Source organism: Mytilus californianus, unplaced genomic scaffold, assembly GCF_021869535.1.
Source record: "Mytilus californianus isolate M0D057914Y unplaced genomic scaffold, xbMytCali1.0.p SCAF_33, whole genome shotgun sequence".
NCBI classification, from domain to species: Eukaryota; Metazoa; Mollusca; class Bivalvia; order Mytilida; family Mytilidae; genus Mytilus; species Mytilus californianus.
In genome coordinates, this window is record NW_026262683.1 from 2,667,109 (window position 1) to 2,684,157 (window position 17,049).

Below are 17,049 nucleotides of genomic sequence, written 5' to 3' on the forward strand. Positions count from 1 at the left end.
CTGCCCTTTTCAATTAATTTAGCATGAAGTAGCATTATCGCCTTGAAATGCGAGAGAAAAACGTTTGAATGACCCTGGAGTAGTCGGATCGGCTGACGGAAAAACTCAGTGTATTTTTTGTACTCACCGTGAAGCGTTTCATATAATAATAACGTCATGTTGGAGCGAATAAACAAATATTCTCTTATTGCTTGCTTAATTTATTAAAGCTTCCTATTCGTATTGGTTTTTTTCAGGGAATTTTCATTGTGACAGGCTGGACTTTCATAAAATAGAATATTTACATCTTCTTGCATTCCGCTTCTTGTGTATATCACCGCAAATGGCTGAAATGGCAGAGGCGGATTCATGTGGGCTCTGATCCCTTGTGTATCAACCAATTTATGGTTAATGTATACACTTCTTATATGTCCATAACTTCGATTAGTGTTGGGACACGCAGCCCCCCCCCCCCCTTTTTGTCAAAATCCGGAATCCGCATCTGGGTTCATAGTGCAGTTCTCATTTTTGCAAATGCAAGTTCATTGTATAATTAATAGTATACTATAAAGTCTCTTCTAGTGCTTGCATATTGGGAACCATTAAAATTTTAATGAAAAAAGTTGCATTTTCATACAGATCTTTATACCAAAATTCGTGATTTTTTTTGTTTGCTCTTTGTCATTGACAATGTTTAAATCATAAATATTAACTCCTACCTGCATATAAATATTCATATTTTACTAGTTGAATATCTCCTGTATCTCAAGTGTGACTGGTATCAATTTGTAAATCATGATTGGGAGGTCTTTTTGAATTTTATTCTGGTGGGGTAGGGTAATTTTTTTGCCTATGAATGAATATGAATTTTCACCAGTTACCAGGCCAGTATTTTGTATGGCTTGCTTTTTTTTATACAAAAAAGCTACGGCATTGAGTACCCCATACTTCAAAAAAATGTACTTTGAGCTCTCATTATTTATGCTTACACTATATCATAAAGCGATAACCAGTTCGACAAATATCGGATGCATATATATACACGACTAATTTTAATCGCATCTGTATAAAAAACCCACTTCCAATTAGTTTCAGATACATGTACATGTACCTATGATTCAATCAACAACCTTGTCATATATATTATCTCAATTTCTCAACCTTATAGTTTACATTTAATTTTATACTATCAAGTTGGAAATAGTGACCTATTTTTTTCTGCTGCTCATTTCATATTAAATCCCTGCCTAACAGTGTTCACCAATACAAATGGACAGCCAAAAGTGCTTACATGACATTCAGAACAATCAATCAATTGTTTTTTCATTATCAAGTGCCATAATATTTTAAGGTTCATCTCAAACATGTCAAAATCAGAAAACTTATTTCCCATCACCTGCTGAGATTGGAGGCAACTGAACATGCTGAATGGTATTTCTTTTCTGTCAGAATAAAAGAAATTCTATGTACCATATATAATATAAATACACAATCCAAAAGTTTCAGGAAGTGTCAGGTGAATTAATCATGACATAGCGGACAGGACAAACTAGTCAGCATGGAAATTAAAATGATGTGTAAATGCTTATAAAACTACTGCCTACAAATATCATTGACAAGGGTACAATCAGTGGTTGATATTTACCTGAACCAATCACAAGAGTAAAAAAATTACTTAATTGTAAATCAAAACTTCATTGGCAATTATACCAGATCATCTTTTTTTATATCAAATTCTAGCTGTAATACAAAAATATGTGTGCAATTTCAAACTGAGAACAAAGCAATTTCTGTCTGTTTTGGGGATGCTGTCTCATTGCCATACATGTATACCCAACATCTTTTGCTAAACATGGTAGATATAAGAATCTCTAAAACTGTGAAAATATTCCATCACAAGTTTCCAAGTTTATATATCCTTCAAAAAGAGTCAGAATTTTTTGAGTAAATTTATTCCCAAGATAATTTTAATTATTGAACAATGTAAGGACAATTAAAAATGCGAGATTAATTATTGCAGTTTCAGAAAATCCTGGATACAAATAATACCATCATATAAATAAATTTATATTTTTTTTTGCCAAACGTATATAATTGTATAACCTATTTTAATTTAGACAAGAAATGAAGAAAAATTCTGATTTCTAAGTATAGACAAATATATAAGTAAAGATAATATTTTTGTTCAAACATTCTGTGGCTGTTACAGAGGTCTTGCTCAGTATTGAAGGCCAACATCAATATGACTAAGTCAATTTAAGATGAACAACAACTGCAATTAAAACACTTTTTTATGCTTCTGAACTTTTTGTATACCTTTATTCTGTGTTAACTGTTATGAAATGAAATGAAATTGAAATATAAATCATGATATAATATGATCTTCTTGTTCTCTGGTCATGCTGGTGGACAATATATAATATGACTATTTGTTCTCTGATGAAGAGTTGTTAATTTATTGGCAATCATATGTCATATTCTTAGTTTTATAATTACATGTAACTCCATTAGTGGTGCATCAGTGAATTGTATGCCTACATGTATATGATAGTATATCTCATGTATATCTAGGTAGGATTAATGTTTAAATCAATTGCTATTTTTTCCCTGTAATTGCCATAAAAATAACAAAACACTCATATAAGTCTTATAAATGAATATCTCCTTCTTTACAGTTCAACTGAATATCATATGTCTATTTTTAGATCTCTCACTTGGTCAGATACAAATGTATTGCAGATTTTTCAAATATTTCATGAAAGAAACGACAAATTACATCCATGAAATATAATTTTGTTAAATGAAATCCTTTTTTGAAACTCCAATTGTAAGAAAATTCACAAATCTCCAAACTGTCCGTATTTAGAATTCATTTTAACTGAGGTAAAAGCTCTTTAAGATGGTAAACATCAACTTCAGTGATACATGATGATGAAAAAGAAGCTAAATTGTCTAGTTAATTTTCCTCTGTCTCTCAGCATCAAAACACTAAATTCCAATTAATTTGGTCTTGAAACGGTCAATGCTTCTGCTTAGTACATATATGTACATTATATAGAATTGCTGTCTTTTTTCTACTTTTCATGGACATATTTGGTGGCTTTCTAAACAAATTTTAATCAGATCTGCTGTAATGGCCATGATGAGTTATAAGGAACTTTCTACTGCAGGTCATCATCCCTGAAATATGAAAAAGCAAATATAATATATTAAATGAAATTTTCAACATGTGAAAAGTAATCAAAAGTTAGTGCAAACATGTTTCTTCAAGAAGTTACTGTTAAAATGCTAACAAAATAATTTCCTTGTCCTTATTTAATACTAAAATTGAGAATGGAAATGGGGAATGTGTCAAAGAGACAACAACCCAACCATAGAGCAGACAACAGCCGAAGGCCACCAATGGGTCTTCAATGCAGCGAGAAACTCCTGCACCCGGAGGCGTCCTTCAGCTGGCCCCTAAACAAATATGTATACTAGTTCAGTGATAATGGACGTCATACTAAACTCCAAATTATACACAAGAAACTAAAATTAAAAATCATACAAGACTAACAAAGGCCAGAGGCTCCTGACTTGGGACAGGCGCAAAAAATGCGGCGTGGTTAAACATGTTTTTTGAGATCTCAACCCTCCCCCTATACCTCTAGCCAATGTAAAAAAAACAAACGTACAACAATAATGTCTTCATTCATCATTTGAACAAGGATTTAATTTTCCACACACATTTTAATAAGGTGCACTACATGTACTTTTATAAAGCTTTAAAGTTAAATGAAAAATAAACTTTTATCACAGAGATATGTCTCGCCTTTTTGTAATTTTGATAATGCAAATGTTGAAATTAAAATAGCAATACCTTAACATGTAAGTTATGCAAATATTCAAAGTCGATGAACCATGACTGAAGGTACATGGCTAAACAATCTCCATAGAATGAGATGTGCCAATGCTAATACAACTGCATACCAAATATCATTGACCTACCACCATGAACTAGACCTAATCACAAACTAATACATTGTTGTCGCCGCCGTCGCCAGCATACCTATGTCTCGCTTTTTGACTCCGTCAAGGCGAGACAAAAACCCAGATGTGCCTATAAGATGTATTATGTAATAAATATTTAAATTGATGTATTTATGTTAATTTACTTTGTTTTGTATCTCCTTTTAAGACAGGAATACTTCAATATCAATATCAGTAATCCACAGCTAAAAAAAATTTGCTAGCAAGTTCAGTATATTATTGTATTAATATCTGTCATGTCTGTGTAAATAAATTTTATTGCTGGTACAGATACTTCATTAACATTGATTAAATTAAGAAATTATCATGATTATTGGGTACATTTATTTTTGCAATTTTTGAAGAATGGACAAAAATGTGAGATTTATAATTGCGATTTCAGAAAAATCTGCATACTTGTACAGTTATATGTATAGATTTCGGAATGTGAGTTCCTTTTATTGCGATATTCAAAGTTGCCTCATAAAAACATTGCAATAATTTCTGAGTTTACATCATACAATATTCTTACAATGTACATGATGTAAGAACAGAAATTTATTTGCACAAATTATAAAACAGGAAGAAAAGCCAGGCTCGCTAACATGTTTAACCCATCCACATTCTGTATGTACAATGTATGTTCCTGGAATTCAGTGGTTGTCGTTTGTTGCTGTGTTACATATTTCTTTTTCATTCATTTTTGATTACATCAATTAGACCATTAATTTTCTCCTTTGAAATGTTTTACATTTGTAGTTTTGGGGCCTTTAGTAGCCAAATATGCAGAATGGGCTTTACTCATTGTAGAAGGCCATTCAAAGACCCATAGTTGTTAAGGTCTGTGTCATTTGGACTCTTGGGGAGAGTTGTCTCATTGTACAATAGTTAGCTGATATCAGGATAAAACAATTTACCTGTCTATAATAATAAAGCTCTCCAAATCAAACCATTACTTTATTTCATCAAAGCTGGAATGGCATACTGTATCTTGTAATTGACAGGGGAGCTAAAAAAAATAAGAGAAAGTAATTATTTAATTACATATAGGTACTTTTTTTAAAATAAGGAGCATAAACATATGTATAATGATTCATATAATTTTTAAAATAAAGAAATTACGTCTGCCACACAACCCTAATTTGATATCAGGATTTCCTCCATAGATATATAAATGCCTATTTTTTCTTGGATTTCTAGAATTGCTGCATCCTATGCTAAATAAAGAGCTGTGCTAAAAAAAAGCCAGCCCCCCCCCCCCCAAAAAAAAAATATAAAACAAAAAAGTGAATCTGTGAGCTACTAATATACCCCCATACCCTTAAAGTAAAAGGTTGTTGAGTGATGAATCTGAAAAAGCATCACACGGTATAGATGACACATATAAACCCTGAAACCAAATTTTAGAAATCCTTGTAATGTTCCTCAGAAAAATGCAAAGAAAAATATTCATGGGACGGACGGACTGACTGACTTGAGGATGTACAGACAGAAGTAAAACAGTATACCCACCCCCACTTTTTTAAAGACTAAAAGTGGGGTATAAAAATTAAAAAAAAACAAACTTGCGCACAGTGGCACAATTCATGAATAATTCTTATGAATAAAATCCCGTAACTGGAATAAGTAAAATATGTTCCTGAGAAAGATGCAACGAAAAAATATTCATGGGACGGAAGGACTGACTGGCTTGAGGATGTACAGACAGAAGTAAAACAGTATACCCACCCCCACTTTTTTAAAGACTAAAAGTGGGGGTTTTAAAAATTAAAAATAAAAAACTTGCGCACAGTGGCACAATTCATAAATAATTCTTATGAATAAAATCCCATAACTGGAATAAGTAAAATTTAAAATATATTAAAAATCGTAAGGGAGCTTACGTTACATTTCAGCAAGTTTCATGAAAATGTGTTTAAGCGTTTTTGAGACATTGTCCAAACTAGAGGCTCTAAAGAGCCTGTGTCGCTCACCTTGGTCTATGTGAATATTAAACAAAGGACGCAGATGGATTCATGACAAAATTGTGTTTTGGTGATGGTGATGTGTTTGTACATCTTAATTTACTGAACATTTTTCCTGCTTACAATTATCTCTATCTATAATTAACTTGGCCCAGTAGTTTCAGAGGAGAAGATCTTTGTAAAAGATTACTAAGATTTACGAAAAAATGGTTAAAATTGACTATAAAGGGCAATAACTCCTAAAGGGGTCAACTGACAATTTCGGTCATGTTGACTTATTTGTAGATCTTACTTTGCCGACATTTATCGTTTTTTACAGTTTATCTCTATCTATAATAATATTCAAGATAATAACCAAAAACAGCAAAATTACCTTAAAATTACCAATTCAGGGGCAGCAACCCAACAACGGGTTGTCCGATTCATCTGAAAATTTCAGGGCAGATAGATCTTGACCTGATAAACAATTTTATTTCATGTCAGATTTGCTTTAAATGCTTTGGTTTTTGAGTTAAAAGCCAAAAACTGAATTTTACCCCTATGTTCTATTTTTAGCCGTGGCGGCCATCTTGGTTGGTTGACCAGGTCACGCCACACATTTTTAAAACTAAATAACCAAATGATGATTGTGGCCAAGTTTGGTTTAATTTGGCCAAGTTGTTTCAGAGGAGAAGATTTTTGTAAAAGATTACTAAGATTTACGAAAAATGGTTAAAAATTGACTATAAAGGGCAATTACTCCTAAAGGGGTCAACTGACCATTTCGGTTATATTGACTTATTTGTAAATCTTACTTTGCTGAACATTATTGCTGTTTACAGTTTATCTCTATCTATAATAATATTCAAGATAATAACCAAAAACAGCAAAATTTCCTTAAAATCACCAATTCAGGGGCAGCAACCCAATTACGGGTTGTCCGATTCATCTGAAAATTTCAGGGCAGATAGATCTTGACCTGATGAACAATTTTACCTCATGTCAGATTTGCTTTAAATGCTTTGGTTTTTGAGTTAAAAGCCAAAAACTGAATTTTACCCCTATGTTCTATTTTTAGCCGTGGCGGCCATCTTGGTTGGTTGACCAGGTCACGCCACACATTTTTAAAACTAGATAACCAAATGATGATTGTTGCCAAGTTTGGTTTAATTTGGCCACGTAGTTTCAGAGGAGAAGATTTTTGTAAAAGATTACTAAGATTTACGAAAAATTGTTAAAAATTGACTATAAAGGGCAATAACTCCTAAAGGGGTCAACTGACCATTTCAGTCATGTTGACTTTTTTGTTAATCTTACTTTGCTGAACATTATTGCTGTTTACAGTTTATCTCTATCTATAATAATATTCAAGATAATAACCAAAAACAGCAAAATTTCCTTAAAATTACCAATTCAGGGGCAGCAACCCAACAACAGGTTGTTCGATTCATCTGAAAGTTTCAGGGCAGATAGATCTTGACCTGATAAACAATTTTACTTCATGTCAGATTTGCTCTAAATGCTTTGGTTTTTGAGTTATAAGCCAAAAACTGCATTTTACCCCTATGTTTTATTTTTAGCTGTGGCGGCCATCTTGGTTGGTTGGCCGGGTCACGCCACACATTTTTTAAACTAGATACCCCAATGATGATTGTGGCCAAGTTTGGTTTAATTTGGCCCAGTTGTTTCAGAGGAGAAGATTTTTGTAAAAGATTACTAAGATATACGAAAAATGGTTAAAAATTGACTATAAAGGGCAATTTCTCCTAAAGGGGTCAACTGACCATTTCGGTTATATTGACTTATTTGTAAATCTTACTTTGCTGAACATTATTGCTGTTTACAGTTTATCTCTATCTATAATAATATTCAAGATAATAACCAAAAACAGCAAAATTTCCTTAAAATTACCAATTCAGGGGCAGCAACCCAATAACGGGTTGTCCGATTCATCTGAAAATTTCAGGGCAGATAGATCTTGACCTGATGAACAATTTTACCCCATGTCAGATTTGCTCTTCATGCTTTGGTTTTTGAGTTATAAGCTAAAAACTGCATTTTACCCCTATGTTCTATTTTTAGCCGTGGCGGCCATCTTGGTTGGTTGACAGGGTCACGCCACACATTTTTAAAACTAGATACCCCAATGATGATTGTGGCCAAGTTTGGTTAAATTTGGCCCAGTAGTTTCAGAGGAGAAGATTTTTGTAAAAGTTTACGGACGACGGACGACGGACGACGGACGACGGACGCAGGACGACGGACGACGGACGCAAAGTGATGAGAAAAGCTCACTTGACCTTTCAGGTCAGGTGAGCTAAAAACGCGATAATTTCGACCCGTTAATATGAATAAAGTCCCTATACTACAAAACCAGGTATCAAAAATATCTAATAGAAATGGAAAGGAAACTTATGTCAATAAATTTAAACAATTCACCAAAGTTTCAGGAAGATTGGTGAAAGCTGTTTTGAGTTATCATCTGAATGATTCATCAGCAAGGCATTGCTCCAAATAAAAATATATTTTTTTCAAATATGTGTGATAGCTGTTATTTAATTTATGATTATCAATTTTTGTTTAATTTGTGTTCATGGTGTCTGGTTCATTTTAACCGTTACGCTAGTTGGTGCATAACACTTGTACATGTCGTTATTTTTTTTTCTCAGCGGTTGGTGGGAGACTTACTTTCAGAGCAATAAGAATATGAGACCCCCCTTAATCTATGGGTTCCTACAGAGCTGTGGCCTTTTCCTTTTATAAATTGATTATGTGATTTGCGTACATTAGTGATTCCACAAACTGGTCTGTTGTCACAGAATAAACAACTTTTTTACAAATGGGGCTTTTTTCTGCCTCTCTGACTAGTTCTCTCCCAAAGAAAATTTTATAAATGGGTCCCTTCTGTTTACCGGGGATATATCTTCGAGTAATGGATTTAATTCCTGCCAACAGGGATACAGTTCAGATATTTTTATGTAATACTCTATTTTTAGAACCATGATGCATGCAGTGTTCTATTCAATATAAATACTGTTTTACTTATATATATATGTAGGACTCTAAAGTGAGATGGGGACACTGAAATGCGATGGTCACGCAAAAGTGAGATGGTTTGATACGCTAAAGTGCGATAGTCTGTGCTATTTAATGGAACACGCTAAAGTCTGATGCCGCGATACGATAAAGTGCGTTTGTTCGCGAAAGTATAAACGTTTGCAACGTTAAATCGTATTATGACGCTACAAGCCGTTTGTACAAACAAACGCTGTGTCTGCGTGGAAAAAAATGATTCTGTCAGTATACTGGAAAAAAAAAAACTTTTCATAAACAAAGACTGAAACTGACGTTAGTAAGGGGAAGGTGTATATCATAAAAGAGAGAGAAAATGGCAAAATACACCAAGTGTCAAAGTATTTATGTCATTTACTGGAAAAGCATATAGCTCTTCAACTGTTTTGGTACTTATACATCCTCGGATTTCAAATGTTTGGCTTTGAGCGTTCCTGATGAAGGTAAATCCAGAAAAGCACATCGGACGCATGAAATTATTAAACGTTTTGTTTTCAATTATTTTACTTGCGTGAAATAAAAGCTACTTTTTAACTTTCTAATTGAATTATTTTGTAAAAACAATTTTTTAAAATATGGTTCGTCATGTCTGTAAAAGAGATGGATACTCGTCAACAAGATAGTAACATAATGACCAGAGGTGTAGTATCATAATATGATTGCCAATGCGACAAGTCACTATCCAATGCTAACTCATTAATGTAATTAACTATAGAATACCGTATGGCTAACCCCGCAGATAGTATTCTATAACGACCAAAGAGTATCAAAACGACCAGTGTATAACAATTCAAACGAGAAAGATAACGGACTGATTAATATACAAAATAAACAATAAACAAAAAAACAGATAAGAAGATGTGGTGTAATTGTCAACGAACAAATATCCACCAAAGACCAAATATCGTTGATGTATGCACCTAATAACGTTATGACCTTCAATGTGGAGCCTTGGCTTACGTCGCATAGAAAGCTATACAGGATCACGAAATGACTTGTGTAAAACAATTCAAAAGAGAATAACAACGACATGATTTAGAAACAATACAATAAACGAAAAACTAATATGAACACAGCAAAAAACAAAAACCATCGCCTGAATCCCATTCCCGTTACACCATCGCACTTTAGCGTGTCATCTGATCGCACTTTAGCGTAGATCATTGCACTTTAGCGTGACCATCGCACTTTAGTCATACATATGTATAAAAGATTATGTCAAAGTGGGCAGTCTTGATGAGCAAACTACATATTAATTAGTAATAATATTATTGTGTCATGAAAAGCTTCAATTTTTTGCTGCGATTCCTTCCTAATAATGACGGTCATAGGAACATGAGGAAGGCGTCCCAGTTAATCATTAACAAAGCCTTTCAAGAAATTATAATATTATTTTGACTATGTATTAAAAATTGTTCTATTTAGCCAGCAATTTAAGTACATAAACTTGCAATTGGTTATATATATATTTCTGACTTGGTAATGATTTAAAAAATACTGGTTCACAGATAATAAGATAATTTATTCAAGGTGCACAGGCTTTTTCCAGAGAAAGACGCACTGTCCAGGATATTTCCAAATAATTACCCAGATACTCAGCCTTCTGCAGTCATTTTTAATGGACATAAAGATGTAATCATGTTGCTGTCACCTTTTAACTTCCTTAAAAGCTTAAGTTGCATCCGATTTCAAAAAATTATTATTTATAGTACATTTAAATTTGAAGTTCTTTATCACATACATTTTTTTTTGTACATGAACTATAAATATTCAATAGAATTGCAAAACTTTTTTGACAAGCATGAGAAATAAATTGTACGACAGGAAACATGGAAATAAATAAGGGGAAACATGTAGCACGCACATCGAACAAAACACTAGATACATGTATTAAGAGGTCAAACGTCAAAACAAGAAAACAAGTGAAATAAAATATAAACACTGGGTAAATAGAAATCATTGCATAAAATAAACCCTTTACCGCCCTTTTAAATTCAAAGTTGATTAATACCAACAGCACTAAGCAGAAAATAATATAGTATGGACTTCACACTGATTAAATGGTGGGAGTAGAAGTTGGAAAGAGGGGGGGAAGGGGGGGGGGGGGGAGGTAGTCCAAATAATTATGTCTTGCAAGGCTTCCTTTTGAGCAAGTTTGTGTGCCCAGTGTTACAAATTAAGAGCTCCATGCTTTGAAAGTATGGGTCATGGCTCCAGCAATGTGGGTGCCGGAGAGAGGGGAACGGTGGAACCCCCCCCCCCCCCTTTCCCCGAATGGCTAAACGAAAATTAGAAACTAATTTCAGGGTAAATGTTGAGAATGGGCTATCGGTATAATGGAGGGATCTCGTTTCATTCGATAATCTGTTCATTTATTGACGGGATTCGATAAATTATTCAAATTTCAGATATTTGTTGCAGTCTAGTTTCGTTTTGACCACCATGACCACGTGTATATCATGCTTGCCAACACTAAACTCGTTTTTATCTATAAGTATACAGTTTTTTGATTTCTGAAGCGAATGATTAACAAAACAAGCAAAGTATGTTTCATAAATAATACATATTTGGAGGCTCACACTTACTTTTCTGGTTAGATTTTCACATAGAAGTGAAAATAATTTTCGCTGCAAGGTTCTTTCCATTCTGCAAACTACAAACATCTATTTGACGGCGATCGTCTACTGATTGGTTAATCTGCAAAAGGAGGCGGGGTCCACAAGCCGACAATCTCGTCAACAAAAACAGCTATTGCAACTGTTTGCCATAATAATTAAAGCACAAACATACAATATTCGTGTTTCGATAAACAAATTACATCATACGGATACCCGTTTTTAGTTAACAGGCATGTATGTAATTTGATTTCATACAGTTTCATCGATAGACGCAGCTTACGGAATCTTCGCCATTAATGAATATATGAATACATAATGAGGTCCTTACGGGGTTATCTGCCCCTGACAAAATCTTATCGAAATTGCCTTAACATCGCTGCGTTGTTATACATATTTGTGTTTCGTTCATTTTTTTGTACATTAATTCGGCCGTTAGTTTTCTCGATTGAATTGTTTTACATTTTTGATTTCGGGGCCTCTTATAGCTGACTATGCGGTGTAGGCTTTGCTTATTGTCGAAGGTTGTACGGTGACTTATAGCTGTTGATTTCTGTGTCATTTGATCTCTTGTGGAGAGTTGTCTCATTTGCAATCATACCACATCTTCGTTTTTATATCCACCCTACTATATTCTTTAGTTGCCTGTCCCAGGGATAGAGCCTGTAGTTTAGTGGTTGTCGTTGGTTCCTGTCTCGACTCATATTTGATATTTTGTAAATTGTTTTGTTATGTATAATTAGGCTGTTAGTTTTTTCGTTTGAATTGTTCACACTTTTCATGTCCGGCCTTTTATAGACGACTTTACAGTATTAGGTTATCGTCATTGTTGATGGCCTTACGATTGTCTACAAAAAGCATTTGTCTACATGACGGCAAAAAGCTCTACAGAGCTTATGTTTGTAGTATTTTATGTAACCCAACTTAAAATAAATTTTTCTTATCTTATCTTATCTTATCTTTAATTGCTTACATCCACTTCATATTTGAACTCCGGTGGATAGTTGCCTTATTAGCAATCATATTCCATCTCTTCATTTTTATATTATATACGTGACTTCTAAACTCGTGTTTTCCTGAAGAAGCATGAAATAATTTTCACTGGGCGTTAAAATTAGCAACAAACAATCAATCAATTTAAACTTGTGTTAAATAAGAGGAAAACCATTTGATATTTATTTATTAGCTGGGGTGGGGGACAGAAGGATTTCATATATGAATATGGTTGCCTGGTAAGAGCTGAAAAATAGGCATGATTAGCGACAGATTGAAATGAATAATAATGCCCTCTCTTCCCTTCCCCATCCTTCATCTATAAATTTAAACTGACCACCACGGAATAGCCCAATAGTGTTGAAAGTAGCGTTAAACACCAATCAATCAAAATCCCTTCCCTAGAATATCAAATAATCGTCCCTTAACTGTTATTGTCCGTGTAGTTCTTATATTTATCCAGCTTATCGTCCTACAGGGATGTCCTACTAAGGCTGTCATACCATAAAAACGTTTATAAAACAGCTCACATTCTAATATATCTGCATTCATAAATTTATTAATTTCATTTAGACTAAACGACGCCATGTTTGTTATGTGCCTCTGCCGTCAACCTATCAAAAAAGAAGAGGTGGAAGAGAACCAGAAGATCTTCCCAATGCAAACAAAAACAGAAATGGACTTCTTCTGGCTCATTTCCGAAGAACAAAAAAAAAAAACAAAAAAACGCACCCCATTGATATGTTTTAAAAACGCCTTGCCCCTACCCTTTTTTCCAAAAAAATGGCATTATTAGATATATAAACATATATATAATCATCAAAATTAAAATGCTATTGTATTTTTATAAGACCTACTTTATTACATGACCTGGAACTAATGACATCTATCTATAAGTCCTAGCATACATTAATTATTATAATATGAATATGTTTCTTGTTTTAATAACCACATACGGTGCTATGCATGAGTCACCATTTATCAGGATATGAATTAGGTTTACATAGAGAGGATAAGGGACGACATCAAAAAATCAATGAAGGATAAAAAACTGAATTCAAATATTTTTTTCGGGGGGGGGGGGGGGGGGGGGGGGTGTGGTCAAAATTGCTGCAAGTTTTGTTAAATTAACATCGATTTTATATATATATCCTTATTGGTCAATCAATTTTTCCCGATTGGTTAACTTCCGGTGATGGTTATTTCTTATATGCAATGAAATGTTATGTGAAGTTTTTTCTATAGTACTGGACAGGATAAATCTTTACTCATGCCAAGTATTTCTTTATTTGAAACAAAGATAAATTCTGCACAATTTTTTGAAAAGTGCAAATTTAACAAAGACTAACAGGGGAAAATCAATGGTGGTATTACACCTAATATGGGAAGCTGTACATGCACCTTTGACCTTGTGAGTACTCTCATGTGTTAAAATTTCTTGCTATTTAAGTGAAATATTACAAATAATGAAATATTCTGAGTGGATTGAGTCTCCAAAATACATTTTATGAGAAAATTTCCTTGAAATAGGACTTTACCATGAATATTAGTTGACAGAACAAGCCATACTTTGAGTTTTGGGGAGCTTTTTCTCCTTATTTCTTATATTCTACTATACTAGAAAATTTTTCCTAAGAAATACTTTAATAAATATATAGTTTTAAGTAAATGAAATTATTTTTAAAGCAGTAACAACAAATTATTCACCAAAAGAGAAGTTTTTTATGTCCCTCTCTGGAACGCGGCATAAATTTAAGTTTTACGTAAGGACTTATTGAAACCTCCTTGGAGACAGTAAACTTTTATACGGATAGTTCATTCAGCTAGAAATCTTCTATTAATCATTTATAATAACATTTCTATCATAAATGAGTGAAAGTTACCCCAACATTTTTATTTATTGGCCTAAAAAGTAGAAATTTTTAGGAAATGAGAGATATAAATGGACCAAAAGAGAACTTATGAGGAAGACAAAGAGGTCCATTAGTAGTATTTATCATCCTAAAGTCATCTTTTGTATCATATTCAACTGGTTGTAAGCAGATGAGATAAATATTTGATCATTAATTGGTCCACACTATATTCTATCATGATGCGGCTTGGTTTGGATTTTTCGAAGAAATTTTGCTCGAATCGCTGTAGATGTCGTCTTACATTATACTAGATTTTTCTCAAACTATTGAACTGATTATGCCAAAACTTGACAGGAATGCTTGAAATATCCAGTATTACAAAGGAAAAATGTCACATTCAGTTTATTTAACAAAAAAGTCTTCTTTAGGTGTAATACCACCAAATCATAGTACGTCACATCCGGTTGCATACGAAAATAGGTCGAAAAAAAATATTCCCTTGAATTTGACAGTTGTAGGTAATTGATCCTACATTTCATTGCAGTAAAACATTTCTGAGTCATAAACATATATCTTGGGTATTTCAAAGCACCATTATTTCTTTATTTGGGGTTTCTATAGAATATTTTGGAAACTTGAGGTTACATGGTTACTAAAGCTTGTACACAGGTTAAAAAAGGGGGAAAATTTGATTGGTTAACTTCCAGTGATGGTTATTTCTTATATGCAATGAAATGTTATGTGAATTTTTTTCTATAGTACTGGACAGGATAAATCTTTACTCATGCCAAGTATTTCTTTATTTGAAACTTAGATAAATTCTGCACAATTTTTTGAAAAGTGCAAATTTAACAAAGACTAACAGGGGAAAATCAATGGTGGTATTACACCTAATATGGGAAGCTGTACATGCACCTTTGACCTTGTGAGTACTCTCATGTGTTAAAATTTCTTGCTATTTAAGTGAAATATTACAAATAATGAAATATTCTGAGTGGATTGAGTCTCCAAAATACATTTTATGAGAAAATTTCCTTGAAATAGGACTTTACCATGAATATTAGTTGACAGAACAAGCCATACTTTGAGTTTTGGGGAGCTTTTTCTCCTTATTTCTTATATTCTACTATACTAGAAAATTTTTCCTAAGAAATACTTTAATAAATATATAGTTTTAAGTAAATGAAATTATTTTTAAAGCAGTAACAACAAATTATTCACCAAAAGAGAAGTTTTTTATGTCCCTCTCTGGAACGCGGCATAAATTTAAGTTTTACGTAAGGACTTATTGAAACCTCCTTGGAGACAGTAAACTTTTATACGGATAGTTCATTCAGCTAGAAATCTTCAATTAATCATTTATAATAACATTTCTATCATAAATGAGTGAAAGTTACCCCAACATTTTTATTTATTGGCCTAAAAAGTAGAAATTTTTAGGAAATGAGAGATATAAATGGACCAAAAGAGAACTTATGAGGAAGACAAAGAGGTCCATTAGTAGTATTTATCATCCTAAAGTCATCTTTTGTATCATATTCAACTGGTTGTAAGCAGATGAGATAAATATTTGATCATTTATTGGTCCACACTATATTCTATCATGATGCGGCTTGGTTTGGATTTTTCGAAGAAATTTTGCTCGAATCGCTGTAGATGTCGTCTTACATTATACTAGATTTTTCTCAAACTATTGAACTGATTATGCCAAAACTTGACAGGAATGCTTGAAATAACCAGTATTACAAAGGAAAAAAGTCACATTCAGTTTATTTAACAAAAAAGTCTTCTTTAGGTGTAATACCACCAAATCATAGTACGTCACATCTGGTTGCATACGAAAATAGGTCGAAAAAAAATATTCCCTTGAATTTGACAGTTGTAGGTAATTGATCCTACATTTCATTGCAGTAAAACATTTCTGAGTCATACACATATATCTTGGGTATTTCAAAGCACCATTATTTCTTTATTTGGGGTTACTATAGAATATTTTGGAAACTTGAGGTTACATGGTTACTAAAGCTTGTACACAGGTTAAAAAAGGGGGAAAATGTGATTGGTTAACTTCCAGTGATGGTTATTTTCTTATATGCAATGAAATGTTATGTGAATTTTTTTCTATAGTACTGGACAGGATAAATCTTTACTCATGCCAAGTATTTCTTTATTTGAAACAAAGATAAATTCTGCACAATTTTTTGAAAAGTGCAAATTTAACAAAGACTAACAGGGGAAAATCAATGGTGGTATTACACCTATTAGAGGTTTCTCAACATCTTACGAACGAACGAAAATTGACCTAACTTGACGTAACTTGCCGTAACGAAAAAAGAGGGAGCAGTAATTTATTCATTAATTTTGGACTATCGGTTGTGATCTTCTTCCCCTTGAAATTTCTTTTACATAAAAAATATATACATTTTGGAATTTGTAAGACCATTTTGAGTCGTAATGATATACAATTTACGGTTTAATCAAAACAGTTGAAAGTCTAATTGATCAATAAATTATGGCGCAAACATGAGCTAAAACTAATCTACGCGTGAACGCCTCTAGTTTTTATAATTTGAAAAAAAAACATCC

At 33.1% G+C, this 17,049-nt stretch overlaps 1 long non-coding RNA gene across 1 annotated transcript; it reads right to left on the reverse strand.

The window, feature by feature from the left end:
• Nucleotides 1-2,252: 2,252 nt before the first annotated feature.
• On the reverse strand, nt 2,253-11,996 carry LOC127736583 (uncharacterized). Its single transcript, XR_007999060.1, has 3 exons — nt 11,588-11,996; nt 4,905-4,996; nt 2,253-3,159 (listed from the first exon to the last, which is right to left on the reverse strand). It is a non-coding gene; the product is annotated as an uncharacterized LOC127736583 (long non-coding RNA).
• Between the last annotated feature and the right edge of the window lie 5,053 nt (nt 11,997-17,049).